Raw genomic sequence first — 8,936 nt, forward strand, 5'->3', positions numbered from 1 at the left:
CTCATCTGACCCCATAAACTGTCTTTCACACATAAGAGTGGTAGGTCTTTCCACATCTTTTCCTAAAGGATAGTAGCCTTCACTCTCCTAAAGAGGTAGTTTTCTCACTTATGAAAAAATATATCCAACTTATCGAGAGTAGATCCACACATCAAATAGGGATAGCTCTTTCCACCTCCAACATTTCTATTTTTAAAACAAATTCTGTCAAATTTGCAAAACTTTTCAACAATTATATACTTGAAGTATAATGAATGATAAACTATACAAAGTCATAAAAGGTCTAAGTTGCTACAATAGAGAAGTTGTGTATTTCAATTGGACAAATAACCAAAGAATATAATGAAAACTAATAAAATAAATCTCAAAAAGAAACAAACTCGCATGTGTCAGCTTGGTGGTACTCAAAAATAAACAAACTCGCACGACCATCCCCATCAGCCGTAGTGTGTCCATACCACATGCTGCCCACAGTCTCTTACTATAAAGCTGATTTTGTGAGCCCCATCCCTCTGATTAACCTGGTAATGTCGAGATTGGCGAAGATTGCACCTAGGCGTACATGCCTAACCTAGTGTGTAATAAAGTCTACAGCATATATCCTAGGTGGATGGGTGATGCTCAATCAAGCTATATAAAAATAGTAGCTCTTGTCGCCCCACCACTACCGCACCGTTGTCCCTCCCTTTAAAAGAATGGGTCATGATCGTGTGAATATACCTAAGGGCCGAGCCAGTGAGAAATGAGGCCTTTGTGATGCCTGACTCATAGCTTCGACTCTGTTCAAGTGGAGCCAAACTCTAACTACCGTGATGCCCAATAGGAACTCGGTCAACAACTTCTCGTACTGTGGGGCAGTGGTAAAGTCAGTGTAGTGGAGCCCCATCATTAGTGAGAATTTGGTGTAGCTCTAGCTCTGCTGCTCACCAAAAAAATGAAAATTAGATGGCACCTGCTTAGTCAAACCCCACCAACCCTCGATCAAAGTCAAAGATGCTCAAGAACTCAAGGCTAGTGTCTCCGAAGGTCTACTGCTTGAATAAGAATAACTAGCTCCATCCACCAGTCTGCATCATCTCCCTCATATCCTCCTACAGCCCCAGCTGAGAGAGAAATTGCTAGTCCACCATGTCAGACTGGTTAAACCTTTTCGTCCTCAAGAGGGCAAACATCTCTCAAAATTGTGAGATGGAAAAAGTGGGTGCCAAGAACACTGTGGGCGTAAATGTGCCTGCGGCCTCTAGACCAGAGGTCAAAACCTTGGTTATCCTTCTCTTGGCGGGTGTAACTTTAGTCTTCTTGGCCCTAGTCATCCTACGAAGAAAAGAATATGAAATTTTAGTCTAAAAATACAAAATTTTCTTAAAATAGGAATGCTTTTAGCCTACTTTTAGCATGTGTTACGGCTATAAGCCTCGAGGAAACTAGCCTTAGTAATAAGCCTTACGGTCATAAGCCTCAAGCGTAGGCTGTAAGGACCCCTCCATTACATTAAAGCTCAAAAATTTAGAAATTTTACATTTAAACTAACAACTATGCCCTCCCAAACATTCATGCAAGCATATCAATCTGTTTAAACAACCATTCACCACAAAAATCAATAAAATGATTATACTTTCAAGCAAGAAGATGAAATTGGAAAACCGGCTCAGTGAAAGGTGATAAAATGCAATTAACTCCATGTTAATTCACTCAAAAGTGAATAAGAAGAATAAGGGGAATTAAATGGGAGAAGATAGAAGCATCGGTGACCAAAGTTCAGCAATAAATAATTCAAAATGAAGCTCAAAGGTCACCTTTACAACTTGGCTGCTTACGGGCATAAGATGTGGCTGTAAGACTCTCTATTTACTCTTTACAAGAAGTTTATGGCTGTAAGATTACCTCCATAAGGGTTTCATCTCTTTTACAACCTGGGTTACGGCTGTAAGAACTTTACAATATAGCCCGTGAAGTTCTCAAAATTGCTCTTACGATCGGTCTTATGAGCGCAAGGCACCTGTAAGGAACCTAGGTCATAAGCATTGGGCTACAAGATGTAAAGGACACAGTGATGTGGGCTATAAGCCTCTCTGAATTGCCCTTAATGTTACCTTATAGTCATAAGTTGGCCTGCAAGGAATCTAATTGAATTCCCCATAGAGTTTATGGGTCGTAAGGGTCATTCGGTCTACTGGTAATGTTCTATAAATAACCCTTATGACTTATCTTATGAGCGTAAGTCACAACGTAAGATATCTCTCAACTGTGCTCTTCATGACTTATGAACAGTAAGTGCACTCATAAAGCTCTATAGAGTCCCCTTGTAGGGTGTTTACGGGTTTTAATACCCCCATAAACTTCTCTGTTGAGGCATGATGGTCAGGCTTATGGGAGTAAGTAGCCCTTAAGGAGTTATGAAAATTAAGCAAAGTTTCCCATGTTCTAACAAGTATGCCTAAATACAAAATGTGATCTAGAAAGCATGAAAATGAGTGTTAAGCATTATAAACAACCAACCAACTCATGAAAAAGAGTGAGAAGCCAAGTACTTTATTGCTAACACAAGAAAACAAACAAGTAACAACTAGAAAGGAAAAAATACAAGAAAAATATGGAAAATGCATGGGTTACCTTTCAATAAGTGCTTGTTTTATGTTACTAGCTTGAGGTACCTAGTGTGACATGTCAAAGAGGTTCCAAATAGGAATGCTCCTCACCCCAATGTGAGTGTTTCCAAAATAGTGCTCAAGTATAAAGTCAGAGACAATCAGGAGCTTACCAATCACATGGACTAACTCATGCGTTATCTCCTTGAGCAAAGGTTTATCCTTATCTTCTTGTGTTGAGTGACCATCTTCCAATGCTTTTTCCATGTTCATTCCTCAACTTTAGTTGTTGGAAGTAAGGGAAGTGTGTCCTCATCTTGAGGGACATCCAATGACTACTTGAAACGCTCCTTGTGCAGCATGTCCTGCACAAAATGGTCAACAATGGAAATAGTAGTATCCATAAAATAGCAAGTATCATCTGAAGCAAGAAAATGTTTCATAGTATCAAATAAAGCAAAAATGACTTACCCATCCCTAATCCTAATAGTGATTCTACCATTGCTAACATCAATAAGGGCTTGGGAGATGGGTAGAATTGGGAGATGGATAGAAATGGCCTACCTAAGATTAGGGGCACATCAATATCCTCCTTAAAATCTAAAATAACAAAATCAATCAGAAGATAAATTTTTCAACTTTTACCAAGGCATCTTCAATAATACCTCTAAGATGCCTAATTAAGCTATATGATAATTGTAGAGTCATCCTAGTAGGCTTGAGGTCACTAAGCCCTAGTTTCCTTAACATGGTGAAAAGCATAATATCAATACTAGCTCTTAGGTCCATTAGGGCTTTCTCATTAACCAATTCACCAATGTTATAAGGAATTGTGAAACACCCTGGATCCTTCATCTTCTGGCATTCGATTCTGTAAAAGGACTAAGCTTCCCTCACTCAACGTGACTATAGAAACCTCCTCAAATTTCTGCTTGTTCATTACTAGGTCCTTGAGGAACTTAGCATACTTCAACATTTTGGAGAGGGCTTCTACAAATGGTACGTTGATGTGTAACATCTTGAGAAAATCAAAGAATCTCTTGGATTGCTCATCGATGTGATCACTCTTTAGTCTAGAGGGATATGGAAGTCGTGGAACATACTCCTTCACCAGTTATGGTACATTCTTCTCTAATGTTGGAGTAAATCTTTCCTCTTTTGGTAGTTCTTAAACAACTTCAATTATCTCTCCCTTTTCCTTTTCCATTAACGTCTCTTTCCTCATTTCCACTTATCTACAACTCCTAAGAGTGATAGCCTTAAGGTGCTCTAGAAGATTTGCTTCAGTATTTGATAAGTGCTCGTGCGATAAGAATACGAAGTGTTCTTTTCTTGTGTTAAGCATTAATTTTCTCGGGTTTTAACGCTAATATCGGTGAATTTATGTTACTTTCATGCAGGTAGGATTGTGAGGCCGATTATGAGAGAAAGAAGCTAATGTGGGTCGTAATGTACTAATTTGGAGGAAATCTTGCTAAGGTTCAAACGCGAAGACATAGGTCGGGTTCCAGATGCAAGAATGTGTGCCAACCTCCTCGTAATCGAGTTAGCACAACTATTTGGAGAGGCACAACGGCAATCACATTCAAGCATTTTGACTTGTACATATAGAACAAGATCTCCACCAACATGTCCATTATTAAAGAAGCAAGGCGATCCACGACGTAAATGTGTGCCCGTTTGCGTTACCTCAATGAAAGTATGGATTCAAGAGTGTTTCAGGCCGGTTCTGTAGCAGGGTATTGTAGAAAACACTATAGCAAAAATAGCGTAGCATCACTGTTTACTGCCGGCCAAGAAAACAGGAAAACAGAGAATCCACATGCCCGTGTGAAAAATCCACAGGGGCGCCCACACGGGCGTGTGGATTCCCGATTCCAGCCCTTTAAAAGCCGATTTTAGTATTCTTTTCTCCATCTTTTCCCCAACTTGAGAGAGAACGGTGGCTAGGGTTTTGAGAGGTATTGGCTAGGGCTTTGGAGAGGTTCTACGGCTCCGACATCACACACCGTTCAAAAGAAGGTTAGTGGGAGAGCTTTCATAGGCACCGATCAGGCGAGGTGTATCCTAGGCCAGACAAATGGACCCTTGCGACGAGTAAAGGACTCTCCATAAGACCATCACCACGACTAATGAGGGGGTTTTACTATGGATTCTTTGTTTTTACATTCGATTTCATTGATTGTATCTAGCTCTATGGAGAGCTAAACCCCTAGTGCGTACTTGGGTATTTGTGAACCCTAGGATGTATTCGTTTCATTGAATCTCTTTATTATGCTTTCAATTACTTGATGTTTATTGTGAGTTCCAATCTTTTATGCTTGATTGTATGAATACTCCCCTAGAGTGACACTAGGGTTGAGAGTTCTTGTTGGTAACTCTTGTGAGTGAGTGAGTGACACACCATGAGAGTTAGACAAAGTTAGATTGGAGAGGGTTGAGAGGATGAGTCAAGAGGTAGCGGAGCGTCACCTTTCCTCTCCGGTGTGATCTATCCTACCTCCACATTCCAAGAGTTCTTTGCGGCCATAGTAAAGTAAATGGCTAAGAGATGACCTTCCGCTGGGGCTTAGTTGCGAGTGCAACAGAGTGAAGCGCTGAAGTGATTTAGCACGTATGGGTTAATTGTGTCTAGGGATCTTCCACCTGGACCAAAGGGTTTGGTCTATACATAGGAATAGGGTTTTTCACTTGGAATCCCTAGAGGTCATTGCAATTCTATGCGAGTGCGAGGTTGAGAGGTTATTCAATCTCTCCTCCGGGACATGTATAGAGTTAGACATAGTTGACCTTAGATTTGGGATCATGTAATTAAGGATTTCCACGACTCATTGTTGCATCAATTAGGAAGTATAATAGAGGGTTCTTGCACTTGAAACGATTGTCCTAGGCGGATCAATATCCGGGTACCCCATCTTTGTTGATTACCTTAACTTCTCCTTTACTTGTGCTCTCTATCTTATTGCTTTTATTTTTGTTATTTCTTATTTTGTCACACTTATCACTATTCATCTTCCACATTAGTTAAGAAACAACTTAAGTGTCTTTATTCCCTACTCTCTATGGATACGATACCCACTCATCTAGGATTATTACTTCGACACCCGTGCATTTACGGTTTACATGCATATACGGAAGTGTCAAGTTTTTGGCGCCGTTGCCGGGCAGTAGGCGTTTAGAGATACTTTGCACTTTGTTTAGTTATTCATTCATTCTATTTCATATATTCTTTTCTATCATCGTTTTGATTTTATTTTCTTTCTTTTGGTGAAGCTCCAGGTTATGACCTGAGGGAACCCTTCAATACTGATCGAAGGAGATCCCAAGCTCGAACGTACACTTAGAAGAAAAGGGAAAGAACCTGTGTAAGAACAGTCTAATCTAGCTGATTTGGAAGTAGAAGAATCTGAAAACATGGCAGGACAGAATAAGCAGTAGATGAACATTATCCGATTATGCGAGACCTTCAGTATTGGGGACACAATCGAGCATTGTGCTTCCCCCGATTACAGCTCAGAACTTAGAGCTGAAGCCGGCATTCATCCACATGTTGCAGCAATCCGCACTGTTCAATGGTTTGGCCGATAAGGATCCAAACAGTCATATAGAGAACTTTCTCGAGGTGTGTGATATGCTGAAGATAAATAGGGTAACGGATGATGCCATCTAGTTGAGAGCCTTCCCATTTTCTTTGAAAGGGAGAGCGAAGTAGTGGCTACACTTATTACCTAGAGCATCAATTACAACATGGGAGGAGATGGTAGAAGCTTTTCTTGGCCGTTATTTCCCTCCCCAAAAATCTGCAAAGCTTAGGAATGAGATCTCATCCTTTGTACAATTGGAATTGGAGTCTCTATTTGAGACGTGGAAAAGGTTCAAGGAGCTCCTGAGAAAGTGCTCGCAACACGGATTCCCAGAGTGGATGATTGTTTAGACCTTTTACAACGGTCTGAATCCGAGTACAAGGTAACTCTTGGATGCGGCATAGGAGGTACCTTAGGTAGCAAGACCCCCGGTGAGGAACAACAATTAATTGAAGAAATGGGGTTAAACAGCTACCAATGGAATGCTAGGGAGAAGAAAAAGGTGGCTGGTCTCCATGAGATAGATGTAGTAACTTCGTTGGCGGTTCAAGTGGAATCATTGAGTAAGAAGATAGATCTTCTAACTTCAAATAGAGTGGCGGCCGTGATTACTTGCACCGGGTGTGGTGGAGGACATGCTCTCTCCGATTGCCCGATATCTATTGGTGATGCATCTTCGATTGAGAACGTCGATTTTGTGTGTAATGGCATGAGGAATCAAGAAAACCCATATAGCAATACCTACAATCCGGGTTGGAAGAGTCATCCCAATTTCTCGTGGAGTAACCAAGGTCCACAAAAAGACATAGGGCCACCAGGTTTCCAACAACAACATCAAGCCCTAAACATGGAAAACAGAGTTTCATGTTTGGAGACCTGAATGAACGATTTGGAGAAGGCCTTAACTAGGTTTGTGCAATCATCTGATACAAGGTTCCAATCAGTTGAGACTACACTTCGCAACCACACCGCCTCTTTGCATAATCTTGAAAATCAAGTAGGGCAGATTGCGAAGTCTTTATCGGAAAGGCCACAAGGAAGCTTGCCGAGTAACACCGAGACCAACCTTAGAGAGCATGTGAAGGCGATCACTTTGAGAAGTCATCGTGAGGTTGAGGGTAAGTGATAAGTGCTTTGCGATATGAATGCGAAGCATTATTTCCTTATGTTAAGCATTACCTTTCTCAGGTTTTTACACTAATATGTGTGTTTTTATGTTACTTTTATGCAGGTAGGGTTGTGAGGCCGATTATGAAGGAAAGAAGCCAATGTGGATCATAATGCAACAATTTTGGAGGAAATCTTGCTAAGGTTCAAATGCGAAGACATAGGTCGGTTGTGAGATGCTAGAGTGTGTACCAACCTCCTCATATTTTAATTAGCACAACCATTTGGAGGAGCACAAGGGCAGGCATACTCAAGCATTCCAACTTATGCATATAGAACAAGATCTCCACCAACTTTTCCATCATTGAAGAAGCAAAGCGATCCACGACGTGAACGTGTGCCCGTTTGCGTTACCTCGATGAAAGTATGGATTCAGGAAGTATTTCAGGCCGGATACTGTAGCAGCACTGTTCACAGCCGGCCGAGAAAACTGCAGAACAGAGAATCCACACGCCCGTGTGAAAAATCCACAGGGCGTCTACAGGGCATCCACAGAGACGTGTGGATCCCCGATTCTAGCCCTATTTAAAGCCGATTCAGCCCCGATTTCAGCATTGTTTTCTCCATTTTTTCCGCGACTTGAGAGAGGGTTTCGGCTAGGGTTTTGAGAGGTATTGGCTAGGGTTTTGAAGAAGTTCTACGGTTCCGACATCGTCATCTCTTTGGAAGAAGGTTGGTAGGGGAGCTTCCGTCAAGGCGTATCCTATACCGGACAAGGGGATCTTTGGACGACGAGTAGAGGACTTTCAACAAAACCATCAACAAGACTATCGAGGGGGTTTTCTATAGATTTAATGCTTTTACATTCTATTTCTTTGGTTGTACTTATCTCCATGGAGAGCTAAACCCCTAGTTGGTACTTTCGTATTTGTGAACCCTTGGATGTATTCATTTCTTTGAATCTCTTTATTATGCTTTCAATTAATTGATGTTTATTGTGAGTTCCAACTTTGAATGCTTGATTGTGTGAATACTCTCCTAGAGTGACACTAGGGTTGAGAGTTCTTGTTGGTAACCTTGTGAGTGAGTGACACACCACGAGTGTTAGACAAAAGCTAGGTTGGAGAGGGTTGAGAGGGTGAGTCAAGAGGTGCAGGGAGCGTCCCTTTTCCCCTCCGATGTGTTAGATTCTACCTCCGTTCCTTGAGTTCTTTGCAGTTACAATGGAGTGAATGGTCTAAGGGATGACCTTCCGCTAGGGCTTAGTTGCGGGTGCAACGGAGTGAAACGCAGAAGTGATCTTAGTATCTAGGACTTAATTGTTGTTAGGGACCTTCCACCTGGACTAAAGGGTTAGGCCTACAATTAGGAAGAGATTTATCACTTGAAATCCCTACAACTTATTGCAATTCTATGCGAAAGTGCGAGGTTGAGAGGTTATTCAATCTCTCCTCCGGGACATGTATAGAGTTAGGCATAGTTGACCTTAGATTTGGGACTATGTAATTAAGGATTTTCCACGACTCACTTGCATTGATTAGGAAGCATAATAGAGGGTTCTTTGCACTTGAAATGATTGTCCTAGGCGGAGCAATATTCGGGTACCCCATCTTTATCGATTGCCTTACCTTCTCCTTTACTTGTGTTCTCTTACTTG

At 41.4% G+C, this 8,936-nt stretch overlaps 1 non-coding gene across 1 annotated transcript; it reads right to left on the reverse strand.

Moving 5' to 3' along the window:
- Positions 1-6,393: 6,393 nt before the first annotated feature.
- On the reverse strand, positions 6,394-6,500 carry LOC120266111. The gene has a single exon (XR_005537954.1). It is a non-coding gene; the product is annotated as a small nucleolar RNA R71 (small nucleolar RNA).
- Positions 6,501-8,936: the final 2,436 nt, after the last annotated feature.

The sequence above is a fragment of the Dioscorea cayenensis genome, chromosome 7, assembly GCF_009730915.1.
Source record: "Dioscorea cayenensis subsp. rotundata cultivar TDr96_F1 chromosome 7, TDr96_F1_v2_PseudoChromosome.rev07_lg8_w22 25.fasta, whole genome shotgun sequence".
Taxonomy (NCBI): Eukaryota; Viridiplantae; Streptophyta; class Magnoliopsida; order Dioscoreales; family Dioscoreaceae; genus Dioscorea; species Dioscorea cayenensis.